This window comes from Agelaius phoeniceus, chromosome 3, assembly GCF_051311805.1.
Source record: "Agelaius phoeniceus isolate bAgePho1 chromosome 3, bAgePho1.hap1, whole genome shotgun sequence".
Taxonomy (NCBI): domain Eukaryota; kingdom Metazoa; phylum Chordata; class Aves; order Passeriformes; family Icteridae; genus Agelaius; species Agelaius phoeniceus.
Genome location: NC_135267.1, coordinates 47,781,327 through 47,796,732, shown reverse-complemented (window position 1 = coordinate 47,796,732; position 15,406 = coordinate 47,781,327). Strand labels below are relative to the sequence as shown.

General features: G+C 44.8%; 1 protein-coding gene across 4 annotated transcripts in view; it reads left to right on the top strand.

Annotated features, from left to right (window-relative positions):
* The first annotated feature begins 12,536 nt into the window (after positions 1 to 12,536).
* Positions 12,537 to 15,406, top strand: part of FYN (FYN proto-oncogene, Src family tyrosine kinase) — a 138,018-nt gene continuing 135,148 nt past the window's right edge. For 2 of the 4 annotated variants that reach the window (XM_054629021.2, XM_077175207.1), the window contains exon 1: positions 12,540 to 12,938. The gene's annotated coding sequence lies outside the window, so the exon portion shown is untranslated. Of the gene's footprint in view, positions 12,939 to 15,406 lie in introns of all 4 variants that reach the window. The other 2 variants (XM_054629023.2, XM_054629022.2) reach the window with 2 other exon arrangements.

The following is a 15,406-nucleotide window of genomic DNA, read 5'->3' as shown; positions in this document are numbered from 1 at the left end:
GGAGTTGGGACATCTGGGAGGGCTGGCTTGTCACTATGGTGACATCTGACCTCCAATCAGGATTTGAGGAAGAGATCTCCACCACTGGACAGTAAAGTAGGGGTTGATGGACAAAACTTCGGGTTAAAAAGGGAAAACCTCCGTTGTGAGGGTGCTGAGCACATGGCAGGGGAAATCTTTTGCTCACAGCACTGTAACCTTATTTCTTTATTCAGTCTTGTGTTGTATTTTTATAAGGTTTAATAAACTTTCCTAAACTATGAAAAGTGAGTAGCTATTTCTCACATTAGTGTCTGCCTTTCTTTCTCAAGAGGATCCTGTTTAGCAGCTCTGCTTGATTTTACAGGTGGATTGACTCCAAAGACCATACATTTAAAATGCCTGAACTCGCCAGATGCCAAAAGTCTTGCTCAGAATTGCATGACATGAGGCATACAAAGCACCTAGCAGAAATCTTTGCCTTGCTTCCCAAAGCACGCATGAAATTATCAAATTTGTTGGGAAAACAGGCAGCACAAGATGTCTTCCCAGTCTAGAAGAGCTCATATGATGCTCTGGTGGGGCTCTGCAGTGTGCTGCACTGCACAGTGCTAAGTAATGATGCCTTTAGTTTCATAGGGTTATTAAAGCTGATTAGATCTTAAGTGTCTGCACTTAAAAAAGATTTGGGACAGGACAAAAGTACTGTGCCAGCAATCAGAACAAGGAGGAGAAGCCATAGATTGCTGATTTTCTGGGCATTTGGGATTGTTTATGGAGCATTTCCCAGATCTATTTTTTTAAGTGATAGTATTTAACCATACCTGTTTTGCATAGAAAACCAACCAACTGATACTGTTTCATTACTTCCATGAGATGTGCTTATAGTGAAGCCCATTGATTTTCTCACTGTGCTGATCTAAGAATTCCCTTAGAATTCCCTGGGTAATTACAATGAGTTTTCATAGAGCTAAGAATCTGGCCCATCTGACTCCAAGCATCTGTGAAGTGTGAAGTACAAACCTCTGAAAATGAGATTGTTTTGTCAAAAAATCATCTTAAACTTTAAATATTCCAGAAGCAAAAGATGTCAAAATAAATTTTGCACACCTCAAAGCAGAACAAAGTAACAGGCCCCAAAGAGTAAATGGAGATTCCTGGCTTGTGATTTAAGTGCTCCCTTCTCTAAATTTAAATACCAAAATATTTTTCAAAGTATGAATCTCTTGGGCACTGTCATATTTTGTCACAAAATAACTCATTAAGGACTGTTATCTCTACCTCTGCTGTTTGAAGTGCCAGAGGTTTCTTTGCCTGAAATGGCCTGTTATTCCCAAGGATGGATGGAAGAAGAGGGCTCTCTTCGTATTTTTCTTTCTGAGCACAATGGATTAAAAACCAAACAAAGAAATCCTAAATAATGAGATAGTGAGGAAACTCATTCTAAAGGATTCTAGCATGCTGTAATAGTAAGTCACCATCTATAGTAGGACAAGGCTCTGTTCCCTCCCTGTGCACAAATTGCTTGACTGCTTTCACTGCCACAGTTTGCTTCCTAATATTTGGCATGACATTTCCTGTTTCTAGCCTTGGGCTTATATGGGTTTGATCCAGCCTGCCCTGAAATTAATGGAAAGACTACTCTGTACTTCAGTGTCCCCTTTTCCTCTTGCTGGAGCCTGTTGGCTGCTCCAGTGATTTATCTCACTTTCATTTTGGCCGGCCTTCAAATCCTTCCAAAACATCATGCCTCTTGTTCTGTACACACGCACAGACAGAAAGAGGGAGAGACAAGACAAAAATCCCTTTGCCCCGTGTGGTGGCCAAGGGGCATGGGATGGTTCATGGGGCAGCAGTGTAGGGAGCAAACTGGGCCTCCTGTCCCAGGCAGCCCTGGGCAGGCGCCCCAGCCTTCCCCCACTACTCCCACCCCACTGCAGCTGCCAGAACCAGCAGAGCCAAGAGTTACTGCAACTCTCTACCTTTGTCAAACACTACATGTTGAGTTTTTGAGGTCCCCAGACACAATCCCATACCTGATCCTGGTATAATGCCTCCCACTTGGGTGATTTGTCTTGCAACATTTAAATTTGTCTCAAAAAATGAGAGTGAATACTGCTCCTTGTTCATGTGTTAAGATAGCACTTAATTATCTCTAGAGATAATCTCTCTTTGAGTGATCTTGTTTGACTGCAAACACCCTGGGTTTGTGAGGCATTGTAAAGAGTCAGGTGCATACTTTCTAGGTGCTCAATACCAAAATATGTATCAGGCTATTCTCCCACTGACAACAGCCTTGCACTTCTGGCGGTGGGGTATTTAATAATTGTGGGCTGATACTTTCTCATCTGGCTTTATCAATTTAATGTTAAGTTCTTGGAGGACCATAGTTTGCCCACAGTGGCAGGCTTTGGCCCATAGGTATTTCCCTTTCATCCTATTTCTTGCTCTTACTACCACTTCTGCTTGATGGGAAAAAGTACCAAAGGTATGTATTCATCTTGACAGCAAGCATTTTCACCAGGCTGCTGCTAGCACATTCTGCAGGGAATGTTACTATATTCAGGGATGGCTTGGCATATATTTTCTTTTTAGCAGCTTGCTTTTATAGGTCTGTGGCACTTTTAAGAAGGGATTAAGCTTTATCATTGTAAAATGATGGTGGCGTAGGACTCCTCTTCCAAGGTAAATCATCTGAACAGAGTGGCCTGAGTCAGGGCTATTATCTGAAAGCACGAGGCTGAGGGTACCAGGCCTGCTGAAATGATTCCTGCTGTGGTCAGTGCAGTGTCTGGCAGTCATCTGCTTCCTGTCAGACTGAGAGACAGTCCACAGCCTGTGCACAGACAGGGAGGGATGGGCAGCCAAGGCAATTTCAGGGTCTCAGGTAGGTCAGCTCAGTCAGGCAGCAGCAAAAATATCTGTGGTGTAGGTGCAAGGGCACAACCAAGATTTAACTTTTTCTGAAGCACCTGTAACTATCTATGTCTATACCACTGAATAAGGGAGGATCAGGGACTGATTCCTGGTCCCAATTTTCAAATGGAACACACTAGATCATGCCTACTAATCTGCAGGGTAGTTGCTTGAAGAAACCTAAGTTTGAATCATCCAAGAGAAGCCAGGAACAATAACTAAACAGTGTGGACAATGTGCTTCCAATGCTCAAGTTCATTCCCATGCTCTCCCTTATTTAGAGCACAGGCAAACTAAATGTTATGTACATTTCATCAGCTTTGGGTTGCTTTGGCACATACCCACATGAACCTCAACCATTTACCAGGTCTTTGATATCCCTGGCCATGCCTGCCAAACAGTGACATCTCCAGGTTTTTGGAGACATGCTTCATTTTCAGAAGGTGCTCTGAGGAAGCATCTGTGATCTGAATGCTGTGAGCCAAATGCCTTTATCTATGATGCTCTATCTTGTATGCCCAGACTGCCTCAAAAATTCAAGTACTCTGTGCATGTGGGTGAGAGTTCTCCTTTGGCACATGCCCAGTTCCACAAAATTATAGATATAAGCGCTTGTTTCATATGGTTTGTTGTCAGCTTCCTTTCAGATGCTTCCTTGACAATGGTAAATAATTGGCTTGATTGCTTTCTGTGCCTTTCTCTTACCCGTTTTTCTAGCAATTTGAGGATCTCACATCTTGGTTCATCTGCTGTACTTTCATGACCAGAAAATTAAGTCAGCTATGTATATCTAATTCCCTCTTTTTGTTGTGTACCTCAAAGTTGTAGCATTGCAGTTCCAGCATCATGAAGAGTCACAAGCAATAGCTCTTTTAAAATGCTCTCTAGTGATTTAGTGTCATTTTCTACTTCACTTGCTTTACACCCTCAAACTTAATGGTGAAAAGACTCACATCAAACATGATTGCTAGACATTTCTTCTTCCTTTGGGTGTCTTTCAGTTCTGTGGTGACAATGAATTCAGTCAAAAAGCTAACAGCTGTCTTCTGCTGTAGGAATTGGTACTCCAAAATACAACTCACTACAGTGTTGTCGCCTTTTCAGTCAATACAGCCTTATTTTGGGACAGGATAAATGGTTGTCTGTTTTCTGGTGGTATGTAATGGTTATATGTGGTAACCATGTCTGCGCTGTTTTTTTTCCTTTTTTTCAGAATTCAGCAGCTGTTTGATGGTGGGAAAATAGTACAAATAATGTCTGCTAGTTTAAAAAACTATATTAAAGGCATTTAGAAACTATCTTTAGATGCAGCTTTGTGGCTTTTCCCTCTTTGGCACATAATCCTAAGGAGGTCAGCCAATGCATGTGAATGACATGGCAGAAAAGTACATTTTACTGTGGTTACAGTCAAATTTTATTCCACTTACTGAACTCTATCAAACCAGGTTGTGGCCAGCAAAAGGTTGTGAGATACATGCTGCTCCCAGGAGATTCAGCTAATTCCACTTATGTTGTTGACAGGGATTACTCACTTCTGCAGATAGGAGCCTAAATGCCACTGCCAACTTTCTTTATCTAGATAAGGTCCAGAATCTCACAGAGGAGCAATTTGACTTACCTAGGTGCTTTTAACATTACCACAGTTAGCCATGAAGCACTGGGAATCATGCTGCTCCTCCAAAGCAAGCAATCCTCATCCAGGAAGGTATTTAGTCATGAACTCCAGCTGTCCTGTCCTGGCTGCTGTGCTTGCTGAGCTTTTCCTCATCCAGTCACAGCACAGGGAAAGTGGAAGCACACTTACATACAGGCTTCAGCAACACCCAAAAGGCACTTTTGGGAAAAGGGAGCTTGATTACCAGCCAACCCTTCTTAGTTCTCAAATGAAATAAACACTGAAGAGAAGCATGGGTATCTGAAAAGAAAGGACATCGTGCTGTTCCTGATAGGAAAAGTGTGTAAGAGAAGAGTGCAGCAAAACACTCATGCACAGAGTCGATGTGATCTGTGTAACAGAAGATGCTTATCCTGCCTGAGCTGGTACAGTCATTGACACACTGACACCATGACCTGTTGACCTCACCTTCAAGGGACTCAGAGCAATGCTGGCAGATTGAATTTTATACTATCCTACCACTATTATAGTACTTTGGTTGACTGAGTTTTTTTCTCAGAGAAGACTGAAATCTTATTGCTTCACATATTTCCTACTATCCTACTGCTTCTTTTGCATTTGATTTCCTGAGGGGTTTTTTAGTTTGCATCATGGGGTTTTATCTCAGAAGAGGTTTTTTGATGCTACCTTGTATTCATATCATTAGGTTTTCTGAGGTTTACAGCATCATTCCTGTTTCCATGCCCTTGCACCACATTAATAACATGTGTCTGCAAAATCTGACTCTTGGTCTCACTTCCTGCCTGCTTGACAATGTTATTTTGTATTATTGCTTTTATCAGTACATTTAATCTCAATGACTTCTCTTTCCATGAATACTGTATACAAAGTCTGTGTGCAGGGAGATCTTTATTATTCCTCAGATTATGCATTTTTCCCTTTTAATTTTGTTTGTCTAGATTTTGCCTCTGTGTATTTGGGTTTTGCATTCATATGGGTACCTTTCTGTGTTTTTTCTACTAGTGGATTAACAATTCTCTGTCTGGTTCATTTTAAATCTTGCATTTATATGGAACGCTGCTCCTCACCCTTGCAGGCAGCTCCAGCTTTGGGAGGCTTGTTGAGGAACAATCTCATATTTAGGTACTTTAGGATTTGATAATCAGAGGAGCTTTGAACAGTTCAGCAAAATGGTCATCTGTTCCAGACTCAGCAGATACCGTTTTTGGGTAGAAAGAGCCTTAGAAAGTTTTTAATTCTGCTCTTGGGTGAAGACAGCTTAGTGGCTGTGCATCTCAGAGGGCAGTGTAGCCACATTTATTTCATTCCTCCAATGTTCTGCCTGGCTTCACTACATCCTATATCTGTTTTCCAGTGCAGCTAGGAAATGTCCAAATGATGAGCATGGTCATCTGTATACAGGCAGCTATGGCACAGTGCCATGATTATTGCTTTTTCTGTAGCTGAGGGATCCAGAATTCATCCCTAACGACAGATGCAATTGCAATTGCCAAGCAATAAAGACTCCCAGTTAGAAAATAAGCCGATGAGGGCACAGGTTCACTTTGACATTGTCAACAAAATAGTCTTTTCAAAAATACTACAAGAGGTGAGAATGATGGAAAAGGAGGGCAGTGGCATTATTGCAGCTCCACAACAGCATTCCATGGTGCTGCCAATGTGATGACAGCAAGGTGAAGGCTGCTCTGTGGGAGGTTCACACTGAATCACATCCATTTGCAGGTGCCAGCAGACACAGTGTGGGAAAAGAGCACGATGAGCACACTGCTGGCTAGGATGTGTTTTCCTTGGAGATAACACCAGCGGAAGAGGCTCTGATTAATAAGCTGAAAGTAAATGCAAATCTTATTAATGCTTGCTTGGAATCCAGTCCACAAGTCAGCATCTCATTAGAAAGAGGGTTACTGTCAGTAAAACAGTGCATCAAGGCTGTTGGTGTGTGTGATAGGGACTAACAGATGGGGCACTAGAGAGAACACAGCCTCTATGAGCACAAGTAGAAAGGGGCAGATTTGGGAAAGAAGGCATGTAAGACAATCTGGGAGAAGCTCAGCCCCCACCCCAAACTGTGGAAACACCCACCAGCACTCCACTGTCACCAGAGAGCTGTGAACTCGCTGCTCATATATGTACTTTGTACCTTCCTAATAATTGTCCCAGGCAGACAAGGACAGCCCCCTGCTTCTGGGTGGTAACTGCAGCCTCCAGGAGGAGGAGGGCAGGCAACCAAAGGACTCTCCCAACCTTCTAATAAGCTCATTAGCATATGTCATTGCTGACGATACACATGGAACCAGACAACTTCCAGCTGACAGATCTCTGGGTTATTTTACCATTAGAGGAAAAAAAAAAAAACCACCAACCAAAAAAAACCCAACAAACCAAGAAAACTGGGAAATCACACCCAAAAATAGATTAAAAGAACACGAGAAGTGGAAGGTCAAGAGTTCAACAGTTGGGTAGTGCCAGAACTGGGACAGTTTACATAACCTTGCTGTAGCCTCCCTGAGTGCATGCAGCAGTTAGTCACAGGAACATGAATAGTTTTATTTTTTTGAGAGGATCCTGACTCATTTGGTGACGTAATGGCCAAAAGGATTAGAGAGAAAATAGAAGTATGCCTCTCCTCATATTCAGGAGGTGGCACTGTGCAAAAATTCAGCCCCACAATGGAAAGAGTATTACTAATTTTCTTCATGCTTCTGCAGTACAGCCTGCCCAGAATATTTATAATTCTTCACAAATAGTAATTAATCTTCAGGCTGCACAAGTAAGAAGATATCTTCGTCCCCATTTTGTATATTGGGAATGGAAGCACTATAGCCAAAGTGCTCCCTCGGATAATCTGAGTATCCTCATGGACTCAGTTAGTTCTTAGCACATGCTGACATTTTAGACCTAAAGATTGCTGTGTTTGTTCTGTTACACAGTGTGGCTTGGAGACAGTGACAGACAAGAAACTGTATACTTTTATTTTTGGCATTTGGAGTTGGTTCTTTGAAAACTGTATGCCTCTGGGAATCACAAAGCTCTACGTGGGCCTATTTCCTGGAAATATATCTGCAGTTTATCAGTGCATCTACTATGGTGTTGGTGTCTACAAGTAAATGAAGAAAGTAGTATTTAAGAATAAACTTGGGCTTTATTCTGCTATAGGAAGCCAGCCTTCCCAGCATCCTCTGATGCTCAGTAGAGGGCTAATGCTGACAGCAGAAGGAGGACAATGGCACATCTTTAAGCATATTATCTGTTCTTCATCTCTACAAAATTATGTGATGTAATATACACACTGCCTTCTGTATCTTTGAAAATATCCCATCCCAAGAAGAGAGCTGCTATATTCCTTGGCTGGATTATAAATGCAACAAATTACTGTTCTTATCCCACAGGCTCCTCACTGTCATTTAAAAAATATTTTTACTGAAAGTCAATGCCTTTTACCAACTTTCAGAGAATTTAACATGTTTATTTGAATACATAAAATAAGAGTAAGAAATTTTTTTCTGACTTGAGTAGTATGTGACTTCTAATAAATCTGGAAGTTATGAAAAATGGCTTTAATATTTTTATGCTATTTCTGGATTTCCTAAGGTTGTCCCATGTCTGTTTTTTCCCCTGTGTCCATGTGTAGCCACAGAGAGTGCAAACACATCTGGAACTTATAAACACGGAAATTTGACTTTTAGAAAATGCATGATGCCATTTGAAGATGCTATTCTTACAGTTTAACACCTTTTCTGGTTTTGGAAAACGTCTGTGTAGTGTCTGAGGAAACACCTCTTCTAATTGTTGGGTTTGGGATATTCTGAGACAGTTAGAAAAGCAGGCTTATATGAATGTAAATGTTTGAGATTAGACCCTCTACAGCAATAAGAAAGGCCTCTTCTGTTTATTCCTTAAATATATGAGGTGATGTTTCTCCTGTCTACTTGCTCCCACAAATGATCTACCTAACACACAAATGTCAAAGTGTTCTTTTCCTATCCCTGCCAATACCTTTCCTTCAGCTTCTGTGTATTAGTGTGACTATTGCTGATGAACATGAGGAAGCACTCAGTTCAAACCTTCCCTTCTGCTTCCAGGTTGCTGTTCACACCTCAGAGATGTTGTCCCCAGGGAGGCAGACCTGTCACCTCAGCATTCCCTGGCAGTAATCACCTGTGAGTCAGCAAGACCCATTTAGCACTCCCCAGTTGAAGCACCTCCTGAAAATACAGTGGGATGTTTGAGGCAAATACTGTCAGCCTCCTAAAATACTGTAGGCAAGTTCAGATCCCTTTCCCCCTGCCACTACTCTGTAATTATTTATAATATGCTATACATGACAGGCTGGTAAAATACACCCAGCCAAAACCAAAACAAATGGAAGTGTTGCCAAGTTAGCAATGCAAAAAGGGAGGAAGTGTAAGACAGAAGATAAAATGGTGAAGCAGATTAGTGACCTATCAGTCTGTGACTAGTGCATTGGTTTGAATGAAGAATTTAAGCATGATGTTTGTTAATCCTTATGAAAGGTAATCTCAATAATAACATTTATTAATAATTTTAAAAAAAGAAAAAATAAAGACACTATAACATTTAATACTTTGGGGATCTTTTAAAATACAAGTTCCTTAGGATCTAACTTTTACAAATTATGGCTCAGAAGTATCCAGCAAATAATTCTGATGGTTATTCCTGACAGTCAGCCTAGTTTTACCAAGAGTGGTTGACACAACCAAGGAAACTGAACTGATGTCAAAAGAGCTGCTTTTACATTTCATTGCTATTACAGCTGTGAGTATGTTTGGCTTCTCAAAATATTACCTTTCATTGAAAACTGTGGACATTATTTATTCAGCATACATTCATGATAGCTGTCAGTGACTTCTTGCACACTGACAAGTCCAAAAGACACTTGTGTGTCATTTTGTGACTGCTACTCTGTATTCCCAGCTGCTAAATTATTTACACCAACAAATCCTAATCAGACTCTGTAATTTTCATATTGCTGTGAGAAGCCAAGTATCAATATAGGAAGATAGAAGCAGGGAATAGGAAGGAGGGGAGAAAATCTTGACACCACATTGTTTAGCATATGTGATTGCACATTTTAGGTTTTGACAGTATTTCCATGAAAATGACTGATGGAGAAGCAGCATTTCAATGGACATTATTTCAACATTTTAATGAATAAGTATTTTAAAGTGAGGTTGGAGAAAGGAGAAAATAGTTTGGCATGAGGAGGAAGGCTACAGAGACAAAGGTGGGAGAAAACAGTGTCATGAACTTAAAGGTTAAGGTATTTAGAAAAGTTGAGAGAGTAAGAGGAGGGTATAAAGAACTGTTCCTGTGTTATGTAGGTAAATCTGATTATTTTTTCTAACTGGGAGAATCTCTGTCAGGTTTTCTGGGTGATTCCTGAAGGCAAATATCAATACAGTCAAACCATAGAGATGAGTACTAAAGAACAAGACTTGTGTGAGGAGGAGCTGCTGTGGGGACAAGCGGGCTTGGCTCACACGGAGAGAACACTCCAGCACATCTCTCCTCTGCCACTGGGGCTGCAGGAGCCCACAGCAGCTTTGTGATCCTAAGGGAAGTACAGATACCCTAAAGGGAAAACCCAAGGCTTCTTCCTGTGCTGCCCATGCAACCACCAGCACTCGATTCCTGCTCCACACCTTGCTCCTCTTCAGCTATATTAGCTCAGAATCAGACTTTCAGTGACATGCTGCTGAGCCAGTTTGTCTGCCCAGGCTTACAGCAGTCCTGTGGCTGCTGTTATATTGCTTTGGTCTGATTTCATTGATTAGTTGGTTACTTTCTAGTTCGGCTCAAAAAAGAGTGTCAAGTAGGATTTTGTCCGTTTCAGGTTTTTTTTTCTTTGTGCCATTCTAGTTTTCATTCAGAGCAAGAGCATTCAAATTTCAGACAGAGATTTTTTGACTATAAAATTAGGTGCATTTCTGTCCTGTAGCTTTTGCAGAAAGAATATCTGGTTAATTATTTTCCAAGGTGCTTAAGGTCCCTAAGGAACCTCTATAGTCTTGTGGGGAGGTAAGATTATGTATAAACCCATAGAAAAGGCAAACAATGCATGCAAAAATGCCCCTTTCCCTAGAGCCACATGCTGGCTCTCTGCTGAGGATCCCGGAGTATTAAGACACCATTTGAAGTCCTGATAGTCTCCAAGCTGGATGTCCATAAATCTGCTCTGCCTCCAGACTGCTCTGGGCCAGCTGAAGCTCTGTTCTGCATGAACTGGTCCCTGTCCCTGTGCCCAAGGGCTGCAGCCTCAGCTCCCCAAAGTCTACAGCATCAGGATCCCAGTGGGTGCTTCTGGGAAGGCATAATCAGACCCCTCCACCGAGCTGCAGTTTTCATCCCACAGGAAGAAAATCAAAGGTTGTTTATTCAGTTGATCTATACATTTCTACTGTTGTGTTGATTATACATTTTACATGGTAAAATAAATGATTAAAAAAACCAATCTGCATAGAAGGATTAGGATGGAAACAAAAAATAGCTACCTGGGAGCCTGAAAAACGTGTTTCTTTGTACATCTACAGTGAGGTTTAAAATGAGAAGTGACATAAGTGACATTTTATTTCAGAATTCCCCATCTTCTCCAAATTCTTTATGTGAACTTGTGAAACAAACTCTGGTCCTGAAGTGTAATGATCAAGAGTCACCTACACACAACTTACATAGTCACCCAGACAGAGGGGAAAACCTCTTTTGTTCTGAGCACTCAGCTGTAGACATCTTGATAAGAAACAAGTTTATATTTGAACTTGTAAAACTGTAATTTCATCAGGAAATCAAATTACCAAGATGACATAATTCTCTGGTTAAATACCAGCATACAAAAATTAAATCCAAGAAGAAGTGGGAGAGAAATGTAAACTTCATTTATTGAAAACTTGTGTTATAGTTCTCTTTGCTATTTCAACATACTTAATTAAGTTTCTCTCCCTCTGTTTTTGTATGTCTCTCCTGTTCTTGATGAAGCCTAAACTGCAATACTTTCAGTCCTAAGGCAGAAGAGCTTTCCAGCCTAGGAGACAAGTGACAGTGAGATGTGCCAATCTGTCAGTATGGGAGCACTCAAGGTCACAGACGGGGCGGTGCTGGGGACAGGACCTGAAGCTGGAGCATGCGGTGCTTTCAGTGGGCGTGGGAGGTGCATGCAACACCTTGAGCAACGCTGGGAGCATTTATGGCGTTGCTGAGAACCTGAAGGGAACTAAATGTACAGAGAACTTTTCCAATCACCTGCCTGTGGAGCAGGGTGCCCCGGGACTGGGGGACAGGGCTGCCCGCACATCTTTGACTACAGAGCAAGACCGAAGTCCTAGCCGTGCTGTGGGGCAGCAGGTACACCCCTGAAAGACCAACTTCGTGGGACTGGCGTTCTTCCCAAAACGGCTGGCTGAATACTCCGCGATTAAATGTGGAATATGGAATAAAATCGTAACTCTGGAAAACCTCCACGTATTTCATTCCCGCCGTCGCTTTATCATCCACTATTGCCAATTTCAAGAATCACGTTTAAAAAACAAACCATAGTAGTAAAACAAGCCGTCGTCTTTCACAAAGACGCATAATCTGCTTAAGATTGTTCTCCCATTCATCGGGGATGTTGAGACGTTCAGCGCACTCCTCCCTCCTCCTCCCGAGGCGCCCCAGCGGCGCTCGGAGCATCGCGAACCGCTCCGGCGCTGGCAGCTGCCGGCCGCGAACCCCGACACGGAGCGACAACCCCTCCTCTCCTTCCTCCTCCCTCCTCTTCGCCCCCATCCCTTCCCTTCCCAGCCCGGGTCCGCCTCCGTCACGGCCGCGCCGGGCGCCCGGAGCGGCGGCCGCTGCCCGGGGGCGTCGGTGGGCGCTGCCCGCCCGCGGCCGCGCGCCCCGCCTCCCCCGCCGCCCGCCAATCAGAGTGGCGGCTGCTGCGGGCCGCGCCCCGCCATTGGCCGCCACCGCTGTCAGTCAGGGGCCACCCCCGCGGAGGGGCGAGGCGGGCGGGGGGTGCCGGCTCCGAGCGGGGCCGGGCGGCGGCGGCGGCGGCGCTGCGGTTGCGCCATCTGTCAGAGCCCCGGTGGGAGGGAGGGACGGAGCGCCCGAGCCGCGCTCGCCCGGGCGGAGCGGAGCGGAGGCGAGGCGGCAGCGCGGACAGCCCGTGCGAGCTCATCCCTGCCTAGGCTGCGGCTGTGCCGCCTCACGGAGCCGCCGCCTCCGCGCCCGGCCGCGGCTCGGCGCAGCGCGTCCGCCCCGGGAGAGGCAACGGCGCCCGGAGCGGCGCCCCTCGCTGCGGGCGGGCGGGGGCAGCCGGCGGAGGAGCGGAGCGAGGAGGATGCGAGTGCGGCGGCGCCGCCCCGGCCCCGCGCTGCGCTGAGCTAAGCTGAGCCGAGCCGAGCCGCCTCAGGTAACGGAGGGGCCGGAGCCCGCCCGGAGGAGCGGGGGCGGGGGGATGCATGCATGGATGGATGCATGGATGGATGGATGGATGCTGCGGCGGGTCTGTTTCCTTTGTGCGCCCGAGCGCTGGCGGGGTGCGGGGGCTCCCGGCGAGGGGAGGCGGCCGCGCTGCTGCGGGTCTCCCCCACGCACGAACACGCGGACCCCGCGCCCGCCTCCCCCGCCCGGAGCGCGGCCGCAGCGCGGGCAGGGCCGGGGGCAGCGCCCGTGACCGCCGTGCGCGGCCCCTGCGTGCCCGGGGGTCGCCCGTGCCGCTGTCCCCCGCCCCCGCGACACCGGCCGGGGAGAGGGGAGGGGGCGCAGCACAGGGACGTATTTGTTGTCGCCGAACTGCGAAAAAGGGGAGGGGGGGAAATAAATAAAAAGACCTTCTCTCCCTCTGAAATAAATCGTATAGGATTTGCGCGTCTGTGACAAAGGCCTCTTTCAGGGAAGAAAGAAGGGACGCACAAAATGCCCAAGGGTGGTAGGATGTGAAAAGAGGCTTGTTTCTTGTGTCTCCCCTAGAGCCTCTCTGTTCCTCCCCAGACGAGGCCGCTGATCTGGTGCCAGTTCCTTTTCAGCTACATTTGAGATTAGGGAGAGATACCAAACGCCACACCATGGGTGCCAGCGTTTTGCTGCGTCTGCAGAGCCACAGTGTACGTGTCGCCCGACCTCCTTAATAATGCTCAGTTTGGCCTCTGCTTCCTCGGGATCTCGCCCGATTTCTGCTCTGTGTGGGTTCTGCGTGTGCGTGAGCTCTGGGAGAGGGCTGGCCAGGGAAGGGGGTCACTTTGTGGGAACAAGCCCATGATACCTCGGTCCCTTCAGCAGTGACGGGGAGGGCAGGGCTGAGTAGGTGCTGGTGGAGAGGGTTTTGGCTGAGTGGAAAGCAACCCTCTGCAGTTGCTCATCCGTCACTCTGATATGCTCTGATTCTTAAAACGCTAAATAACGAGTGACCAGGGCAGACCGGGCTTTTGAAATGCAAGCACAAGACTGGGAACGCCTTTGAGACCTTGTCATTTTCCTCCTTGTATACAACCTCCTTAACTCCCACATCCTTCCTTCCACCATCCCTGCAGCTGTAACACTTTTTAGTATCTCCTTCCCACACCCCTTTTTGTTTTCTTTTCTTTTTTCTTTTTTCCTTTTTTTCTTTTTGTCTTGATGTGTTTTTAACTAGCGTTCTGGAAGCTGAGAACGGTTGCAGGTGAAGATCTGTTTGTTTATATGCTGGTGGAGGAAGTGTTTTCATTAGGGTTGACTCGCCTTGTCTCCCATGAGGAGGAACAGTAAGCTAAAGGGACACTGTCAACTTGAAATCTAGAGAATGTGCGTGATGAATGGAGAGCTGTGTCCAATATTACACCCACCGTTGAGCTCCCTGCTGGAGATCTGTGGTTTTTATAAGCCTGTCTTCTGACTGTGTGGGTTGGTCATGCAGTGAAGGAGTAAAAACACACTTCAAACAAAGTCCTGTTAAGTGAACAAAGGAGTGCAGAAGAAAAATACCAGAGTGGGAAGGGAGGGAAGGCAACATCTCCAACTTCTCAGTTACATCCACTGCAGCCACTGCTTGACCCAGTGGGAAACTGGAGGGGCTACAGTTAATTTTTACAGGGGCACATTTATTTAGTATCACTAAACTGGAAAGGTTGTTACTTTGGCCCCAGTGTTTCAGGAGTTTTCAGCACCTTGATGTGTGTACTCAGAAAACTAGTAGCACTTGATGGATGTCAGTAGGTCAATGTCTTTTCGCAATATAAGAACAATTTTAGGAATGGCATCTCTCGTGAAAAAAACATTGGGTTCCTTCTTGAGCCCTTTTTACCCCATAAAGTTATAATTTTGATGAAAAAGAGAAAGATTGCCTAATTAATGCTTTAGAAATTTGTATTTTGCTGCTAGTAGGCTGCAGATTTGTTGAAATGTTCAGATGCTTCTTAGAGGGTGCCTGTAAGCATCCTTCCACTCCACCTCCAACAAATTACTGCCTCATCTGCGTGGCTTGTCTTTGGCAAAAGAAACAATTTCCAATATAAAGTTGTCTGATGGTAGGCCACTGGCTGTGGTGTTTTGTGGTTTATGCTTCAGGCATGTTGTTTCAGAAACTCTGTGTTGCCTGCTGGTGAAAGACATAGTGGCATAAAATACCAGTTAAGTATAAAACTCTGAACAGCCTTCTCTGGAAATTATTTTGGTGTCGAGTAAATACATGTCTTCAGTGAGGGACAAATGACTTTGGCATATGGGCATGGCAGACAGTGTAAGCCAGAAATGAATAAGGTGGTGTAAAGAAGTTGGATATTAATCATTTTAACAAGTGTCTTCAAAAGTTAGGACCCCGTGGTAAATTTCTATTGAGTAAGAAAATGAGTATTCATATGAGTAAGAAAAACATTGCTGAGGAACTTTTTATTTTTGACAGAC